General features: G+C 38.2%; 1 protein-coding gene and 1 pseudogene across 1 annotated transcript in view; one reads left to right on the forward strand and one right to left on the reverse strand.

The window, feature by feature from the left end:
• PIK3C2G (phosphatidylinositol-4-phosphate 3-kinase catalytic subunit type 2 gamma) overlaps positions 1-21,714 on the forward strand; it is a 664,807-nt gene that overhangs the window by 5,840 nt on the left and 637,253 nt on the right. The gene's annotated exons all lie outside the window — the stretch shown is intronic.
• Positions 945-1,062, reverse strand: LOC113893892 (annotated as a pseudogene).

Here is a 21,714-nt window from a genome sequence, read left to right on the forward strand (position 1 = left end):
TGTCCATATAGAAGCACAGAAGATGATTCTAAATCAGTTAAAGTTAATATGATATGTTGATGGAATAGTTATGAAGAAAGAGAGAGAAGGGGTGATAAAAATTATTTCCAGAATTTTGGATTACACAACTGGAAATATGACAATATTATTTGCTGAGAAAGGAAATATTAGAGGAGAACCAAAGTATTAAGCAAACTTTGGTAAGTTATGATACGGTTGGACAATTCCCCTACTTTAGTAACTTTCATAAAAAGAAAGTTTAGCTTTTTCTTCATCATTAGAAAAGCAGACTATGGAGTTAGACCTTCAGATTATGAATCCCAGCTACTACACTTACTAAATGTATATCCATGGAAAGTTACAAAGTCACTCCCTCTCAGTTTCCTCATTTGCTGAATGAGGATTTTCAGATGAAGGAAAAATTGTAATTTCTTCCTACGGTTGTAAGAACTATATGCTGCTGCTGCTAAGTCGCTTCAGTCGTTTCCAACTTTGTGTGACCCCATAGACGGCAGCTCACCAGGCTCCCCTGTTTCTGGGATTCTCCAGGCAAGAACACGGAGTGGGTTGCCATTTCCTTCTCCAAGAACTATATATCTACTTACATTTTTTTCAAGCAAGATGACACAAAGCAAGATTTCACTAAATGTTAACTAATATTATTATATTTCTATTCTCATTCTAGTGAAGAGGAAATTGAAGTATGAAAGTAAAAGTATTGTTAGTCGCTCAGTCGTGCCGGACTCTTTGTGACTCCATGGACTGCAGCCCAGCAGGCTCCTCTGCCCATGGGATTTTCCAGGCAAAGATATTGGAGTGAGTTGCCATTTCCTTCTCCAGGGGGATCTTCCAGACTCAGGGATCAAACCCTGGTCTCCTGCACTGCAGGCAGGTTCTTTACTGACTGAGCTAAGAGGAAAGCCCAAAGGAGAGGGGAGGCAAAAAGCCTACAGCACCTTGTATTGCCAGGTGGTCTCCCATCAAGTACTAAGCAGGCCCAACCCTGCTTAGCTTCCAAGATCAGACAAGATCCACTGCATTCAGGGTAGTATGGCCATAGACTAGAGTGGCTATCTATTCCCTTCTCCAGGGGATCTTCCCAATCCAGGGATCAAACACAGTTCTTCCACATTGCAGGTGAATTCTTTACCAGCCGAGCCAGGAGGGAAGCCCAATAGAAGTATAAGAAGTTTAAATCACCTGTCCAAGATAGCACAAATAGTTACAGAGCAGTCATACTGATTTCACATTCAATATTCTTAATACAAAATGTTAGTATTTCTAATCATACTTTAAAAGTTTTTATGGTAAAAATAAACTCTAATTGCATTAACTAAAAACATATTTTTAGCCTGGATTTTGGAATCTGGTAGATTTCCTATGAAAATTCAGGGATATTTCTTGACTATCCCTTTAACTATTTCCATGATTCTCTTCCTGATCATGTTGAAACACTGTCAAAAATGACAAATAATGATTCTTGCAGAAGCAAATGGGACTTTATGACATCACACTTTGAAGAGCGAACAAATCTGTAATCTTATCTTTTTTGACAGTTATAAAGGACATTTCAGAAACTAATTGTATCTCCTATGATTTTAAGAGGGTTAGCATACAACTAGAGAAAAAATTTTTCTTAAAAATCTTTTCTCTAGGGAAAATAGTCTAAAATATATTGTTCTTAATTCACACATACTGTCAACTTTTCCTTCAGATTCAACATCCATTACTATAAAAATGTCATTTTATACTACTCAAAGATGGAATATCTTGTTATATGTATCAGTTCAGTTCAGTCCAGTCACTCAGTCGTGTCCGACTCTTTGCAACCCCATGAATCACAGCACGCCAGGCCTCCCTGTCCATCACCAACTCCCGGAGTTCACCCAGACTCACGTCCATTGAGTCAGTGGTGCCATCCAGCCATCTCATCCTCTGTCGTCCCCTTCTCCTCCTGTCCCCAATTCCTCGCATCATCAAAGTCTTTTCCAATGAGTCAACCCTTTGCATGAGGTGGCCAAAGTACTGGAGTTTCAGCTTTAACATCATTCCTTCCAAAGAACACCCAGAGCTGATCTCCTTCAGAATGGACTGGTTGGATCTCCTTGCAGTCCAAGGGACTCTCAAGAGTCTTCTCAAACACCACAGTTCAAAGGCATCAATTCTTCTGCACTCAGCCTTCTTTACAGTCCAACTCTCACATACATACATGACCACTGGAAAAACCATAGCCTTAACTAGATGAACCTTTGTTGGCCAAGTAATGTCTCTGCTTTTGAATATGCTATCTAGGTTAGTCATAACTTTCCTTCCAAGTAGTAAGCATCTTTTAATTTCATGGCTGCAATCACCATCTGCAGTGATTTTGGATCCCAAAATAATAAAGTCTGACACTGTTTCCCCATATATTTCCCATGAAGTGGTGGGACCGGATGCCATGATCTTCGTTTTCTGAATGCTGAGCTTTAAGCCAACTTTTCACTTTCCTCTTTCACTTTCATCAAGAGGCTCTTCAGTTCTTCTTCACTTTCTGCCATAAGGGTGGTGTCATCTGCATATCTGAGGTTATTGATATTTCTCCCGGCAATCTTGATTCCAGCTTGTGTTTCTTCCAGTCCAGTGTTTCTCATGATGTACTCTGCATAGAAGTTAAATAAGCATGGTGACAATATATAGCCTTGACGTACTCCTTTTCCTATTTGGAACCAGCCTTTTGTTCCATGTCCAGTTCTAACTGTTGCTTTCTGACTTGCATACAAATTTCTCAAGAGGCAGATCAGGTTATATGTATAGATTAAGCATTTTCCACTGTATTATATAAAATAAATATTACTGCTAATTTCCAAAGTTTCATTATCTTTGTGTTTTGTGTTATCCATTCTTTTACACAAATTTAAACACTTAATTTTAATGTTTTGCAGCAAAAGTAATATTTAATGTTCAAATATAGGATTCCAATGAGAGTTTAATTTTATTTATATTTCTTTTAATTTTTTCATGCTTATGTAGAAAGTATATTGACTTCAGCCACATATTCTTTTGTTTTGTTTACTCTGAATCTAATTATCCTAGTCCAATTTTCAAAAAATTCAATTATGCAATACATAAAAATATTATGGAATCTGGAAAATTTTTTATTATTGGCATCTCTGTTTTTAATGTTAGAAACATTATCCTTTGCAAAGAGAATGAAGGCATAGGTGATTTCAGTATCAAGTGAAAAAAAAATGCCTATTTCAGGTTATTCAGTATAATATTCCAAACTGGGATAAAATCACCTGCTTATATCTTGAGGGAAAAAAAAAAATGTTTCCTGGCATTGAAGATTCATAGGGCTTCCCTGGTGGCTTTGTGGTAAAGAACCCAACTGCCAATGCAGGAGACATGAGATCGCTATCTGGGTTTAGAAGATTTCCTGGAGAAGAAAATGGCACCCTCAATCCTGTATTCTTGCCTGGCAAATCCTATGGACAGAGGAGCCTGGCGGGCTAGAGTCCATGGGGTCACAAAAGAGTCGGACATGACTGAGCAACCAAACAACAACAAATTTTTATTTTATCACATCATTTGTTCCAAAGCCTGAATCTGTGCAGTTTTCTCTTTCTCTGTAGCCTATTCTATGAAAGTGTTAGTTGCTCAGTTGTGTCTGACTCTTTGCAACCCCATGAACTATAGCCCACCAGGCTTCTCTGTCCCCAGAATTCTCCAAGCAAGAATACTGGAGTGGGTTGCCATCTCCTTCACCAGGGGATCTTCCCAATCCAGGGATTCAACCTGGGTCTCCCGCTTTGCAGGCAGTTTCCTTACTGTCTGAGCCACCACGGTCAGCCTATTCTACACCAGTCGTCTTTTGAGTCACTAAGTATGTTATTAATGTCCCCAGTATCCTAAAGCCCCACAAAGCACTGTGAATCTTTCTTAGAGGTAGGGGTTACAAAGAGTAATGACTTGTTCTTTATCTTGGATGGGATATATTAGATCATTGTATCTCTAAAATATTCACTAGTATCAAATAGTCCCCTGTATCTACATAAGGTTTATTTTATATCCTCTCATGCTCATGTCTCTTACTTTGCCATAGTTCTTTCCATTTCCTATTTCCCAAGTAAATTAAAATAATGTCATCAATATGAAAGAACAGTTTGAGATTTCATAGAATATCCAGATGATTATGTTTTGGTTTTGTTTTTGGTGGAGGGGATGAGGGTGATGGACTGCATTGTGACAAAGAACAAGAAAATAATTCAAGCTGTTGCATAAAACAATGAAGATGTATTGCCATCCTTTCCAAAGGAACACCAATTGTTCTGTTCCTCTTTCTCCTTAAGGATTAAAAGAACACACTCAACAATAGCAGCGTAAGTGCCAGAGAATTTGTTGATTTGTTCTTGAACCAAACCCATATTCAATATGTTATCTGTGATGGGGACTATCACTTGGTTATCTTAAGGGCATCTTCTGCCACTTGATAATCCAGAGGATATTTTGATGAATGGACTATGATACGGTAAGACCGTATGGTAAATCCATATGTAGTATGGATTTCAAGATGGCTCAGTGATTGCCAACAATCATTGCATCATCAAAAAAGCAAGAGAGTTCCAGAAAAACATCTACTTCTGCTTTATTGACTATGCCAAAGCCTCTGAATGTGTGGATCACAACAAACTGTGGAAAATTCTTCATGAGACCAGAATACCAGACTACCTGACCTGTCTCCTGAGAAATCTGTATGTAGGTCAAGAAGCAACAGCTAGGACTGGACATGGAACAAACTGGTTTCAAATTGGGAAATGAGTACTTCAAGGCTGTATATTGTCACCCTGCTTATTTAACATATTTGCAGAATACATCATGAGAAATGCTGGACTGGATTAAGCACAAGCTGGAATCAAGATTGCCGAGAGACATATCAATAACCTCCAATATGCAGATGACACCACCCTTATGGCAGAAAGTGAAGAAGAACTAAAGAGCCTCTTGATGAAAGCAAAAGAAGAGAGTCAAAAGGTTGGCTTAAAACTCAACTCTCAGAAAATTAAGATCATGGCATCTGGTCCCATCACTTCCTAGCAAATAGATGGGGAAACAATGTAAACAGTGACAGACTTTATTTTGGGGGGCTCCAAACTCACTGCAGATGGTGACTGCAGCCATTAAATTAAAAGGTGCTTGCTCCTTGGAAGAAAAGTTATGACCTACCTAAGGCATATTAAAAAGCAGAGACATTACTTTGCCAACAATGGTCCATCTAGTCAAGGCTACGGTTTTTCCAGTAGTTATGTATGGATGTGAGAGTTGGACTACAAAGAAAGCTGAGCGCTGAAGAATTCATGCTTTTGAACTGTGGTGTTGGAGAAGACTCTTGAGAATCCCTTGGACTGCAAGGAAATCCAATCAGTCCATCCTAAAAGAAATCAGTCCTGAATATTCATTGGAAGGACTGATGCTGAAGCTGAAACTTCAATTGTCCACATGATATGAAGAACTGACTCATTGGAAAAGACACTAATGCTGGGAATGATTAATGGTGGGAGGAGAAGGGGACTCCAGAGGATGAGATGGTTAGATGTCATTACCCACTCAATGGACATAAGCTTGAGTAAACTCTGGGAGTTGGTGATAGCCAGGGAAGCCTGGCATGCTGTAGTCCATGGGGTTGCAAAGAGTGGGACACAACTGAGCAACTGGACTGAATTGAACAGTGGTAAAAAATCTGCTTGCCAATGCAGGAGACACAGGCTTGAACCCTGGGTTGGGAAGATTCCCTGGAGGAGGAAATGGCAACCCATTCCAGTATTCTTCCTGGGAAAAGTCTATGGAATTACAAAGAATTGGACATGACTGAGCAACTGACCACCACATGATAAGATTATCATACCTAATTCCTTTAAGTGTTTGAAAATAGCACTAATTGCTGCCATTTAACTTAAAATAATTGTATTGCTTCTTATTTTCTAACTGAGCCAAGGATATGTGTACAGTGTCCAAGCCATGCTCTTCAGTTTCTCTACAGTAAAGTCTTAGTTCTTTGGAGAAGGCAATGGCACCCCACTCCAGTACTCTTGCCTGGAAAATCCCATGGAGGGAGGAGCCTGGTAGGCTCCAGTCCATGGGGTTACGAAGAGTTGGACAGGACTAAGCGACTTCACTTTCACTTTTCACTTTCATGCATTGGAGAAGGAAATGGGAACTCACTCCAGTGTTCTTGCCTGGAGAATCCCAAGGATGAGGGAGCCTGGTAGGAGGCCGTCTATGGGGTCTCACAGAGTTGGACACAACTGAAGCGACTTAGCAGCAGGAGCAAAGTCTTAGTTCTTATTCCACAGGAAGCCAGTGTGAAAGTTCATCAGCTGCCAACTCTTTTTATCCTCACTAGGTACCCATGAGTGGAAAAATAACCACTCATTGGTGCTCTTACCCACTGGATCCATTGTGAGGCAAATGGAGGCCAGGAATGCCTTTATCACCTGACCCGGTTCTCCTGTGATGAGGGACCATCAGGGTGTTTTAGTTTCCGGCTATTGCTTAAGTTACTGACTTACCCTTATCTGCCCTTGGAAGACCTATCACAAGTATGGAAACTGGATTATGATTTTTCACTGTGAAAATCATAGACTGACATCACCTTCTGCTCTCCCACTGTTTGTTGTTTCTGATTTTTTATCAAATAATGACCTCATTGGCTGCCATTTTTCTTAGATCTAATAACTTAATGGTTTATTCCCCCTTATTGTGTATTTCAATGTGTCAGTATCCCATGCTGGCCATTCTAGTCTTGTTGCTCTTTACAATAATTTCATTCATTTGGGGCCTGACAATTATGTGTTGCTACATTGCTTCTGCTATTCTTGAACTCAGACACCCCCACTGACACTACATTATTTTTTAATTTATTTTTAATTGAGGATAATTGCTTTACAATATTGTGTTACTTTCTGTCATACGTCAATAAGAATCAGCCATAGGTATGTATATGGCCCTTCCTTCTTGAAAACCCCCTTCCACCTCCTACTCCATCCCACCCCTCTAGGTCATCACAGAGCACTGGATTTGAACTCCCTGCTTCATACAGCAAATTCCCACTGGCTATCTATTTGTATATATGGTAATGTATATGTTTCAGTGTTACTCTTTCAATTTGCCCCTCCCTTTCCTTTCCCCACAAGTCTTTTCTCTATATCTGCATCTCTGTTCCTGTCTTGCAGACAGGTTCATCAGTACCGTCTTTCTAGATTCCATATATATGCATTAATATATGATGCTTGTTTTGCTCTTTCTGGCTTACTTAACTCTGATGCTGTTTTTCAAAATGTTATATCCACAGAGAATTGCCTCTTTGAAACTCCTACCTTTTCACCTCCTAATGCTATCCTAAGCACCTATCCTTCTATGCTGCTGCTGCTACTGCTGCTAAGTCGCTTCAGTCATGTCCGACTCTGTGCGACCCCTTAGATGGCAGGCCAGGAGGCTCCCCCATCCCTGGGATTCTCCAGGCAAGAACACTGGAGTGGGTTCCCATTTCCTTCTCCAGTGCATGAAAGTGAAGAGTGAAAGTGAAGTCGCTCAGTCGTGTCTGACTCTTCGCGACCCCATGGACCACAGCCTACCAGGCTCCTCCGTCCATGGGATTTTCCAGGCAAGAGTACTGGAGTGGGGTGCCATCGCCTACTCTGATCCTTCTATACTCACGTTAAATTCACTTCTCTGTCATAAAGCTTTCTCAGATTCCCCAGCCAGAATGAATCACTTCTATGCTTTCTCATATTTAGTTTGTAGGGGACCATTGCATTTTCTCAGGTTCTGTTTTAGAGGTAATTATGTATTTTCCCATTTTATGGACCATAAAAAAGGTTGAGCACTGAAGAATTGATGCTTTTGAATTGTGGTGCTGGAGAAGACTCTTGAGAGTCCCTTGGACAGCAAGGAGCTCAAACCAGTCAATCCTAAAGGAAATTAACCCTGAATATTCATTGGAAGGGTTGATGCTTAAGTTGAAGCTCCAGTACTTTGGCCACCTGATGTAAAGAACTGACTGGTTGTGAAAGACCCTGATGCTGGGAAAGATTGAAGGCAAAAGGAGAAGGAGATGACAGAGGATGCGATGGTTAGATAGAGTCACTGACATAATGTTCATGAACTTGAGCAAACTCTGAGAAAGGAAAGCCTGGTGTGCTGAAGTCCATGGGGCTGCGTAGAGTTGGACACAACTTGTGACTGAACAACAGTGTATTTTACAAAATCATAGGATCCCTGAGCATGGACTCTTGTCCATTTTATCACTGACTCTCATGAAGCTCTTTTTCTAACAATCTGCCCACTTCCTTTTTGGACTGGATAAAATCACTTGAGTAAAATTAACGGATAATTTGAGAAAATGTAAAACGTATAGTACAAATATTCTAGCTGTTCATATATTTTAGTAGTTAGTATTTTGTTCATTTGTAGATACTAGAAACTAAGAAATAAAAAGCAATTCAGAGTTTTGATTCCCCCGATCTATGTAAGGCAGGTACAAAGGCATATTCTATAAAAGTGTATTTATTGTGTCTGAGAATCTCATCCATACAGAATGGCAGGTAAAAAGGAAGTTTATTAATTTCAATGGAGCAATTGATATATATTACACCAAAATCCTTCTGCATCTAGTATATTACATTTTCCAGTGACTAATTTAAATAAAGTAGCATGGATGAAGTACTTGTAATGATCCGTTTATGTATACATTTATAAATTTCATAGACCTATATGTACATATATAGATAGAACTTGAAATGGTTAGAGGAAGGAATATAACAATAGTGACTTATTTATGTTAGTATTCTGTGCTAGTGTACTTTATCTAAAGATCTCCAGGGCTTTACAAACATTAACATCTCCTTCTTATCCGTGAGATAAGTATCATTATCCAAGAGTTATAGTGAAGTGATGGATGCGCAAAGAGATTAAGTGATTTCTTCAAGGTTATCATCAGTTGTGACAAGGAAAGGATAGAAGTTAGATTTATGAATCTTGGTCTTACGCTTTAACTATTCTTGGGGTCTGCATATGAGTTACCCAAAATATCCAGAGAAAAAAAAATTGAGACTACAGTGAACAAAGACCATGTAGGTAAAAACTAAGTATTTGGATATTCAACATCACTGATTAAATAAACAAAATCCGGAAAGCAGATTTTACTGAAAAGGAGATTGTCCATAGTTTGTAATTAAGCAAGTTTGGAAGAGATTGTTTTACCTTATATTCCAATCAAATTGTATAGAAGGTATACAACTGTGCTTTGAGAAAATTCTAAAACTATATATCAAGAAAAACATATTTATGTGTTTATAGCATTTGAATTCATTACCATGGACTATAGCACTCTGTAGGCCTAAAAACTATTTTGGATAACATATTTTCACTGCTCTGTTTTAACAACCCATCCTGTCAGATCAGATTATAAAAGCTAAAATTAAGTGACCTCTACACAAGCAGAATTCTACTGTGAAAGCAAAAGAGAATTTATTCTTTTATTGTGGTAAATCAGACAAAAGAATTGACTTTGTGCAGATTGCCTAAGGAATGGTAAATTTGCATCTGTAATATGTATTTGTTTATCCAATGATTGTTTATAAGAAATAAAATTGATTCCAGGCAACTAGTACAAAGTCCTGGACTTTCTTTCCTTGTAAACAGTTTTGAAGGCAAGTGATTTTAGAAAGTAAGGCAAGTCATGTGAAGTTTCTTCACTATGAACCAAGCTTTCACATTTGCAAATGGAGGAGGTCTGCAGGTGCCTTTGAATTTGCAGTATGAGTTCTTCCATATCCTTCAATTTGTTGTCCTCTCTGTAGTATACCAATATCCTCATCTAGGCTTCCTAGGTGGTGCAGTGTTAAAGAATCTGCCTGCCAATGTAGGAGACTCAAGAGACATGCGTTCAATCGCTAGGATTAGGAAATGCCAGTTTACTCTATTATTCTTGTCTAGAAAATTCCATGGACAAAAGAGCCTAGTGGGCTACAGCCTATGAGGTCCCAAAAGTCAAATGGACTGAGGAAGCACGCACCCTCATCTTAATCATAGTCAAATGTGAAAGGACAAAAAAAGAGAGGAAAGTTATTTTCTCTATAGTTCCGTGGATTACCCAATCTCTGACAAGCTGCTGTTTTCCTTCAATTCATTTGACCCATATTCTTCTGCAAGCAACATAAAACTACACATATTTAATTAAGGTGCATGTTTTGATACATTTTGGCACATGTATACACCTTGAAACCATTACCACTCTCAAGATAATGAAACCATCCTCAAAGTTCCCCACTATAATTCTCCCTTCCCACTTCTTCCTAACCCCATCCTTAACCAGCAGTCAGTTCTCCCAGAAAACAACTGGAGAGATGGCATAAAATTTAAAACAAGCAAATAGCTTATTTTCATGTAATTAATAAGGTAATTGACTAGATACAAATTTAAAAGATTATATGATCATCTACTGTTCACAAGTCGACATTGCAACCTTATAAATGACTTGGATTAAGTCATTACAATCTCAAAAACAACCTGAATGCAGTCTCAAAAATGACAGAATGATCTCTGTTCATTTCCAAGAAAACCATTCAATATCATGGTAATCCAGGTCTATGCCCTGACCAATAATGCTGAAGGAGCTGAAGTTGAATGGTTCTGTGAAAACCTACTAGACCTTCTAGAACTAACACCCCAAAAAGATTATAGGGGACTGGAATGCAAAAGCAGGAAGTCAAGAAATACCTGGAGTAACAGGCAAATTTGGCCTTGGAGTACAGAATGAAAAGGGCAAAGGTTAATAGAGTTTTGCCAAGAGACCACACTGGTCATAGTAAACACCCTCTTCCAACAACACAAGAGAAGACTACACATGGACATCACCAGATGGTCAATACTGAAATCAGATTGATTATATTCTTTGCAGCCAAAGATGGAGAAGCTCTACACTGTCAGCAAAAACAAGACTGGGAGCTGACTTTGGCTCAGATCATTAACTCCTTACCGCCAAATTCAGACTTAAATTGAAGAAAGTAGGGAAAACCACTAGACCATTCAGGTATGAACTAAATACGACTATATAGTGGAAGTGACAAATAGATTCAAGGGATTAGATCTGATAGACAGAGTGCCTGAAGAACTATGGCATACCTGAATGGTCATACCTGAATTGTTACCAGTCTAGAGCCAAACATCCTGGAATGCGAAGTCAAGTTGACCTTTAGGAAGCATCTCTATGAACAAAGCTAGTGGAGCTGGTGGAATTCCAGTTGAGCTATTTCAAATCCTAAAAGCTGATGCTGTCAAAGTGCTGCACTCAATATGCCAGCAAATTTGGAAAACTCAGCAGTGGCCACAAAACTGGAAAAGGTCAGTTTTCATTCCAATCCCAAAGAAAGGCAATGTTAAAGAATGTTCAAAGTACCGCACAATTGAACTCATTTCACACGCTAGTGAAGTAATGCTCAAAATTCTCCAATCCAGGCTTCAACAGTATGTGAACCACGAACTTCCAGATGTTCAAGCTAGTATCAGAAAAGGAAGAGGAACCAGAGATCAAATTGCCAACATCTGTTGGATCATCAAAAAAGCAAGCAAGTTCCAGAAAAATATCTACTTCTGCTTTACTGAATATGTCAAAGCCTGTGACTTTGTGGACCACAACAAACTGTGGAAAATTCTTCAAGAGATGGAATACCAGACCATCTGACCTGCATCCTGAGAAATCTGTATGCAAGTCAAGAAGTAACAGTTAGAAGTGGACATGGAACAACAGACTGGTTCCAAATAGGGAAAGGAGTTCATCAAGGCTGTATATTGTCACCCTGCTTATTTAACTTATATGCAGAGTACATCATGAGAAATGCTGGACTGGATGAAGCACAAGCTGGAATCAAGATTTCTGGGGGAAACATCAATAACCTCCAATATGCAGATGACACTACCCTTATGGCAGAAAGTGAAGAAATAAAGAGCCGCTTGATGAAAGTGAAAGGATAGAGTGAAAAAGTTGGCTAAAAACTCAACACTTAGAAAACTAAGATCATGGCATCAGGTCCCATCACTTCATGGCAAATAGATGGGGAAACAGTGACAGACTTTATTTTGGGGGGCTCCAAAATCACTGCAGATGGTGACTTCAGCCATGAAATTGAAAGACACTTTCTCCTTGGAAGAAAAGTTATGACCTACCTAGACAGCTTATTAAAAAGCAGAGTCATTACTTTGCAAACAAAGGTCCATCTAGTCAAAGCTATGGTTTTTCCAGTAGTCATGTATGGATGTAAGAGTTGGACTATAAAGAAAGCTGAGCACCAAAGAATTGATGCTTTTGAACTGTGGTATTGGAGAAGACTCTTGAGAGAGTCCCTTGGACAGTAAGGAGATCCAACCAGTCCATCCTAGAGGAAATCAGTCCTGAATATTCTTTGGAAGGACTGATGCTGAAGCTAAAACTCCAATACTTTGGCCACCTGATGTGAAGAACTGACTTATTTGGAAAGACCCTGATGCTGGGAAAGATTGAAGGTGGGAGGAGAAGGGGATGACAGAGAATGAGATGATTGGATGGCATCACCGACTCAATAAATGAGTTTGAGTAAACTCTGAGTGTTGGTGATGGACAGTGAGGCAAGGCGTGCTGCAGTCCATGGAGTCACAAAGAGTCGGACACGGCTGAGCAACTGAACTGAACTGAACTGTTCACAAAGTATTGCTTCTTGCTATGAGTGAGTGAGTGAAAGTTGCTCAGTTGTGTCCGATTCTTTGCAACCCCATGGAATTCTCCAGGCCAGAATACTGGAGTGGGTAGCCTTTCCCTTTTCCAGGTATCTTTCCAATCCTAGATGAAACTCAGGTATCCCGCACTGCAGGTGCATTCTTCACCACTGAGCCACAAGGCAAGCCCATAATAGTAAAAATAATAATGACTAAAAATAAACACATATTATCTCCACACAGGCTCAACTCAAAAATGCCCATTTACCAAAATATTTATGCATCAATAATATTTCTTCAAACTTTAAAAAATATTTTTTAAATGCCATGTCTGTGCCACATCAAAAGTTCAGTGAGATATTTTTGTGTCTATATTTTTTTCCTACTTTTCTATTTTAAGAGTCGTGCTTGTCAAAAATTCCAAAGGTTTCATAAATGGTGGTGAATTTCTTTCTTTCAAAACATTTTCAATTCAGTCTGTGTCTTTCCTATTGTGTCTTTCTGCAAACTTCTACCAAACTGATAAAAGTTCTTGCTCTCTATAGTATACAAATTATCCAGGTTTCTAGTATATAAGAGAAATAACAATTAGGATCTTTGTTTTGAAGTATCAGTGGTGTATAATTTGTACTGATCCAAAAAATTCACAACACAGAGGAAAAACAAAAACACATTCCTTACATTAGATATCTTCAGACATAATATGCTCAATATTCTATATATATAATGAAATTTTAAGTTATCTTAGATGTGTGAATAATCATCTACAGACCAAACTGCCATCTGGTATTCTGACAAGTCAGGCTTGATTTTAGTATCTAAGAATCCAAATGTGTATCTATTTCTTTGTGCACACATGCTTATGATGGATCCAAAAAGACATATGGGAAAAAATTGTATCCATTCCTGCCACCTCCTTTCTTTTCCCTATATTTTAAGACGGGAAATGTAGTGCATCTGAAATTCGCAAGTGTCAACAATTTTTTTTGTGAATCAGTAATCTTCTCATTGGACTTTTTGACAAGTTTTTTTTTTTTTTGTAAGCAAATTGCTCTTGAGGGAGGAGAAGGCATTATTATTCAGTACTTTTCAGAAACCTGACATAGAGTAAAATCTGCAGAGTGTGAGCTCATTGATGACCCAACTGATCTCTGATAATTTGGTCAAATGAAGTTCCTCTTCATCCTTTGAATGAAGGATACATAGGTTGATGCCTTCCTCTACTTACTCCACTCACCAAACTCCTGTTCAACCTCACGGTAAGGTCTAAATTCTTCCTATTTTCATAAACCTTCCCTAATTTCTTTAGAATATGCTATCAATACATACTGCTTTATTATCTTTCACTCCAAAAGACTATTGATTTCATAACTTCAAGTAAGATATTTTTATGTCTATATAATTATTATATATATCCATAAATACAACTACTATTACTACTAATTTTTATTTTAAGTTTGCAGAAATGAGAAATAAAGTATTTTTTCTTAAGTTTTCTTACAGTTTAGCAGAAAAAATTAATTAGATAGCAATGTAATAAGCACTCTGGCAGATATATGTGTCTGTGTGTGTGTATATATATACATTGTTGCTGTTGTTCACTCTCTAAGTTGTGTCTGACTTTTTGTGACCCCATGGACTGTAGCCCTCTGTCCATGGAATTCTCCAAGCAAGAATCCTGGAGTGGGTTTTCATTTCCTCTTCCAGGGGATCTTTGTGACCCAGTTATCAACCTCCATCTCCTGCATTGCCAGAGTGTTATAGAAAGCTTCCTAGAGGAAGCGACCCCTAAATTGAGTATTAAAGAACAATTAGGTATTAACCAGGTGAAGGATGAGTGATGGTGGGTAGTCCGGGCAGATAGGCCACCATGTAAACACTTTGAGATGTGGAATAATAGAGGCAGAACTAGAACTTGAATGCAAATCTTGAGATTTGGATCAGAAAAGTTGAGACTAGAGCAGAAGTTGGATATCAGACCATTTCAGTTCAGTACAGTCGTTCAGTCATGTCCGACTCTTTGTGACCCCATGGACTACATCACGCTAGGCTTCCCTGTCCTTTGCCAACTCCCAGAGCTTGCTCAAACTCATGTCCATCGAGTTGGTGATGCCATCCAACCATTTCATCCTCTGTCCTCCTTTTTTCCTTCTGCCTTCAACCTTTCCTAGCATCAGGTCTTTTCCAGTGAGTCAGTTCTTTACATCAGGTTGCCAAATGATTGGAGTTTCAGCTTCAACATCAGTCCTTCAATTGAATATTCAGGACTGATTTCCTTTAGGATTGACTGGTTTGATCTTGTTGCAGTACAAGGGACTCTCAAGAGTCTTCTTCAATACCACAGTTCAAAACCATCAATTCTTGGGTGCTCAGCTTTCTTTATAGTCCAACTCTCACATTGATACATATTGGGGAAACCATAGCTTTGACTAGATGGACCTTTGCTGGCAAAGTAATGAATCTTCTTTTCAATATGCTGTCTAGGTTGGTCATAGCTTTTCTTCCAAGGAGCAGGTTATCTTTTAATTTCATGGCTGCAGTCACCATCTGCAGTGATTTTGGAGCCCCCCAAAATAAAGTCTCTCACTGTTTCCATTGTTTCCCCATCTATATGCCTTGAAGTGATAGGACCAGATGCCATGATCTTAGTTTTCTAAATGTTGAGTTTTAAGCCAACTTTTTCACTCTCCTCTTTCACTTTCATCAAGAGGGTCTTTAGTTCTTCTTTGCTTTCTGCCATAAGGGTGGTGTCATCTGAATATCTGAGGTTATTGATATTTCTCCTGGAAATCTTGATTCCAACTTGTGCTCCATCCAGCCCGGCATTTCGTATGATGTACTCCATATATAAGTTAAATAAGCAGAGTGACAATATACAGCCTTGACATACTCCTTTCCCAATTTGGAACCAGTCTGTTTTTCCAGACTGATAGAACAAGATGGTGGAGTAGAAGGACATGTACTCATCTTCTGTGAGAACTCCAAAATATCAGACCATATACAGCCTCTTAACCGAAGCAACCATGATTGCCCTTGGCCCAGATTTCTGCCTACTTATGCTGTTGTTGTTGTCAAGTTGCTAAGTCACATCCAACTCTTTGTGACTCCATGGACTTCAGCATGCCAGGTTCCTCTGTCTTCCTAAAGTTCACTCAAATTCATGTCTATTGAGTCAGTTATGCTATCTAACTATCTCATCCTCTGGTGCCCACTTCTCGTTTCTCTTCCACTCACATGTATCCTAATTTGAAAATTGTAAAATCATCGTAACTTAATACTATTTCCTATTTTTTACTGCACATAGTAAGGAACCTGGAAGATACTAAAACATACTAATAAGGTCAGATAAACCATTTAGAAAAGCTATTCTAACACTGGGTTGGAAGATGACATTCACAGAAGTAAAACTGAGGACAGGAAAATTAGTAAGGAGACCCTGAAACAATCCAAATGAGAAAAAGGACCCAAGCCAGAGTGGTGAGAATGGTTAATAGGCCTGTAGAGAAGAAATAATTTCTTTAAGTATTCAGGAAGCAAATTAACCATTAGTTGAGAAGTGTGGAGAAAAACAAGAAGAAAACAATTAGACAGTTCATGTTATACAGAAAAATAAATGAAAATAAATGAAAGCATTGCTGTTGTTGTTTTAGTTGCCAGGACATATCTGACTCATTTGGACCCCCTGGACTGTAGCCTGGCCAGGCTCTGTCCATGGAATTTCCCAGGCAAGAATGCTGGAGTGGGTTGCCATTTCCTTCTCCAGGGGATCATCCCTAGCCAGGGGTCTAACACTTGTCTCCTGCATTGGCACTGGATTCTCTCCCACTGAGCCACCTGGGAAGCAAACAAAGGCGTGGAGATGGGGAAAACTACAGGACGTGATCTCTGATGATGGAACAGAAAAAATAGATAAAGCATGAAATGTACGTGGAAGTAATTGTAATTCTGGTAGAGTTTCTTGGACACAAATACCCGGCAAATTTAATGTTAGCTCTTTGAATTGTGAGACTAGAGAGTAGAATAATCTGGAGGATGTCTGAACCAAACATATGTGGGGTGGTAGGGACTGACTGCCAGGTTCTGCAATAATCTCCAGGTATCAGCTGCCCAGTGAGTCAGGTGTCAGAACAAGCAAGTCAGAGCTGAAACCTGGTAAACAACTTATTATTGAGGCTAAAGGTTGAGAACAAGTTAAACAGACTGAGGATACAACAGACTAAAGCACACACAGGAAGAAGGTCAAGGACTGCCTACTGGGGCTGGGAACCACAGCTGACACAGTTGTCAAGAAGAGACGACCATCTGTGGACAGAACCAGCAAATATATAGTTGAAAAGCTGCTCCCAACCACAGAAGCTGGAAGAATGACAAGGCAAGAAGGTGGAGGTAAGACAGCATAACTAAGTGTGCACTCAGTGAGGGTAAATTTCACCCCTGAAAGGCAACTGTCAAATGCTTCTACATAACTGATCTGTCGGTGGATCCACAAGCAACGCCATCTAAGAGCAGTCAATGCAAGGGCAGATGGCTTTGCAAGTGCTATGGCAATTTAATTTTTTTTATGTGCAAAGAGAGCAGTTAAAAAATAAAACTACAAAAAATATGAGATGATAAAATATGTGTTGGTAGCTATATGAGATGGACAGAGGAGCCTGGGGGTCACAAGAATCAACAAGACTTAGCTACTAAACCACCACCAGCTATATGAGAAGGTCTATGCCTTATAAGATATCTGGAGAATTCTAACTCATAATTAGTTTTTATTCTAAAGAGGCATATGTACAAAGTTAAAAAGCTCTATGCAATGCCATGGGACTGAACTTTTTTCAGGGAGAAAAGTTATGCCAGTAAGAATTTTTCTTCTGAAAGAATATTTTAACTTACAGATATCCCCATCAACACCTCTCATATTTTTTTTTAAAAAAATGGGATTTTGCTCCTCATCAAAAAATAGTCTCTTTAAAATGATGTGTTTTATTGAGTGACAGTCACAATGAATATTCAACAGGAAGCAAATCGGATACAAAAAGTTATCATGACACTAAGAATTTAAAATAACAATTTTCAAAGTGAAGTATCTGTCAGATGCAAGATATTATGTCTAACCTTAGATATCTGATTAAAACTAGGATGTTCCATCACTATTTATTTTTATTTATTTATTTATGTGCCTTAAAAGCTTTGTGAGTATTTTCCATCATACTTAGATGAATGCTGGAAAAATGCGACCTACCCTCTTATTGAACAGACACTACATTAAACCAAAACAAAATGCCAAGTCACCTTTTGTACGATAATCTGAAGATGATCTGTTTCAGAAATAGCTATCTGTGGTCTATGGTTAGGGAAGATCACAGATGATAAATTGATGTATTAAGGAGCAATAAAGACAATAACTATGAATATAACCTGTAAAGAATCAATATAATTAGTGTTTGCAAAATCAAGTGCTTATTTTTAAGTGGGGTTAATAGGATTTAAGCAAATAAAGTAATTATTTGATTCTGAGTTTTTATAAGTAACATAATTAATATGTAATTAAGGCCCCTTGTTAGTTTCACTGGGAAATTCTCTCTCCATTGCATCTGTCTAGGTTGAATACAATTCATTTTATTGTGTCCCATAATTCACCTCTTCTGGTTTTATGAAAGCACACGTAGAGGTTTCACCTCTGGCTCTGGCCTGTGTTACACTCCATCACAAACTCATTTAAACAGAGATATTAATGATTTCAGAAATCACTACAAATGGTTAGCAGCGTCATTGTCATTAATGTCTCACGGGAGCCGTGCACATGAGTTTTATCAGCTTGAGGCTGAGGTATTTGATGAAGTAATAACAAACTAGCTCTGAATTGTCTTTCATTACCCTTTATCTCTCCTGGAAAGAATATAATCTTATTCAAATTATAATGGTCTCTGTTATCAATGAGCTTTACTATTTATTTACCTGCATCCACACACGCAAATACACATGCATTCTGCCTTTTCAACCTGCCTGTAATGAAATTTCTTCACTATCGGAATCATGCACCATCACAAATTACAAACTTGTTACTAATATAATTCGTTTAGCATAAAAGAACCCTACTCATTCTTTTAATATACTATCTTGATTAAAGGAGTAAAATCCAATCATTAGGGTCGAAATACAAAATATGCTGAACAACTTTTAAAATAAGATGACTGTTTCAATTAGAAAGTAGCTCTGTTTGGTTTTTCTCTTAAGCAACATATGATGTTTAATTGTGCTGAGGCTAACTTAGGTTAAGTAGAGAATTGTTTTGTAATTTGGCTGGCATGTGGGAAGATTCCCCAACCAGGGACTGACCCCAGGCCTCTGCAGTGAAAGCATATAATGTTAACCACTGGACCACCAGGGAACTCCCTTTAAGTAGAGAATTGGTAAAGACTGGTTTTTCCTGTTTGGCACAGATCACTTGGTATCTACTTTTTGTTTCAGTGTAGCTATCTTTATGACAATATTCTATTTGTAAAAGCTGGATAATTTCAAAGAGCTTTCCTATTCCATATCAGTCTCTTTCCTTTAGCCAATCTGTAAAGCAGAGAAGTAAGATGTTATTATGTATAGTTGACAGAGAGGAATTACAATTCAGAGATGTGCTCTGATGCCATGTAAAGAGAATCTAGGCAAGAGCGTCCCCCGGGCTATTTTCTCTTCTTTCTGCCTGGTCTGCTTTTTCCTTTGAGAATAATTCTATCTTCTTGTATCTTTTAGCATATGCTAACAATGAAAAAAATAGTTCTTACAATGAAGTTAATGGTGATCTGTAAACTAAACCCTTTTTTACAATTCATTCATACAATAAAGGATTTACTGACTATTCACTCTGTGCCCTATACTGTTCTAGATAGGGAGGATAATGCAATGATGATATGGACATGAATTTCTCTCTACTATATTGAAGGTGGTAAATATGTAAACGCTACAAAAAAAATATTAAATCATGTAAGATAAAGAGAGACTGTTAGGGATTGTCTTTAAAGTGAAAAAGTATCATGGTGTAGACCTCAATGAAATAGTAATGGATTAGAAGGAAATGAGAGCATAAACCATTGTATAGAAAAAAAAATCAGGTATTTGTAATAACAATTTCCAGTGGCTTACCCTTTTCTAAGCAAAATGTTCTTGACATAGCATCAGATTCAAACTTACCAATAAATTTATGAGGTAGACAGGACAATTGTTGACTACCCTTGTCTTTTAGAGAGAACACATTGAAAGAAGTAGAGTGTCATAAACAAGACCTGCAATAATTTCCTCCTACCAGGCCTCATTTTACCTTTTTAATTTAATACTCTGAGGGCAATACACCAGCTTCACTGAGGATTCTTTCAGATCAAGGAGTTTTCCTAAATTTAAATGGTGAATATTGTACTAGGCAAAAGCATCCACAAAGGTGGGGTCATGTCTGTTTTATTCACTAATAATTTGAATTTGTGTCCAGATACACTGGAGTTCCTCCTGGTCCTCAAATACACCCCTTAATTGTTTTCTCTTCTGCTTTCTCTGACTGGTAAGTAGTTAAATACTTACCCACATACTCTCTTTCTCTATCTGTAGATCTGACATCAGATCTCTTTTGAACGTTGCTATTTTCTCATTTTTTGCATAGGTGCTCAGTTGTGTTCAACTCTTTGCAGTTCCGTGGAATATATCTTGCCAGGCTCCTCTGTCCATATAAAATTTCCAGGCAAGAATACTAGAGTGGGTTGCTACTTCCACTTCTAGGGATCTTCCTGACCCAGGAATTGAACCCACATCTCCAGTGTCTCCTGCATTGGCAGGCAGATTCTTTACCACTGTGCCACCTGGGAAGCCCATTTTCTCACTTTAAAAGAGTCTTATTATACTTGTGTGTTCTTACTCACTCAGTCATGTCCAGCTCTGTGCGACCCCATGGACTGTAGCCCACCAGGCTCCTCTGCCCATGGGGATTCTCCAGGTAAGAATACTGGAGTGGGTTGCCATGCTCTCCTCCAAGGGATCTTCCCAAGGTCTCCTGCGTTGCAGGTGGATTCTTTACCAGCTGAGCTACCAGGGAAGCCCCTTTTTTATACTTAAATATATGTATTTCTTTTTAAATTCTTCTTAGAATTAATTATTGTTTATAGGTATTATTTATTAAATCTAAAAGATTTCTAAAAATCACTGTTAATTGAAAATAGCATGTGTATTCTTACAGGCTCTATATTTTAGCTAAATAACAAATTTAGTTTTTAGACCTGAGCTCATTCTAAGAATGAATACCATGTTATGAGTAGCAGCTTTGCACAAATGTAAGTACTGGTGCCTAGAACGATGCAGCACCTGATGTTCTAATTTTGCATATTCAGTCTATAAAGTAATAGAACATGTGAGATTTAAATTCACTAAGTAGGTATCTTCCTGAATCTATGATATATAACAAATAAAATACAGAAGAGATGAGTATGAAATTTATTTCATAGAATTTTTTGAGTCTTGGAAGTAAAGAGGATGATGCCAAATAAATGAAAGATCAAATGACAAATAAATAAAAGATCAAATAAAGGAAAGATCAGATGAGAATACTGTTACCTCCTGCTTCCCACCTGGCCACAAGCAAGCCCATAGGCTTCCTTAAGCTAATGTCCAGAGCAAATATCTTAAGGGACCTCTTCCCTTAGAAGACTGGATGTGACCTCCAAAATAATTAAAGATAAATGGAGACGCCTGGCAGAATATTAGAAGGGTTTAAGGTAGAAAGGAAAATATGGTGAAAGAAAAGGAGAATCCATAGAGCTTGACAAAATAGTTAATACAAATGCAATATTTGGTAAATTTTTTAGGAATTGCTAAAATACATTTTATTGAAGGATAACACAAAAAAGGAAACAGTGGATAAATCATTAATGTGCAGTGAAATGAATCACTGTAAAGAGAACACAGCCAGGTAAAGATTTAGAACATTACTGATGCCAGGGAAATACCCTTGAAATCCTGACT

Source organism: Bos indicus x Bos taurus, chromosome 5 (genome assembly GCF_003369695.1).
Source record: "Bos indicus x Bos taurus breed Angus x Brahman F1 hybrid chromosome 5, Bos_hybrid_MaternalHap_v2.0, whole genome shotgun sequence".
Classification (NCBI taxonomy): domain Eukaryota; kingdom Metazoa; phylum Chordata; class Mammalia; order Artiodactyla; family Bovidae; genus Bos; species Bos indicus x Bos taurus.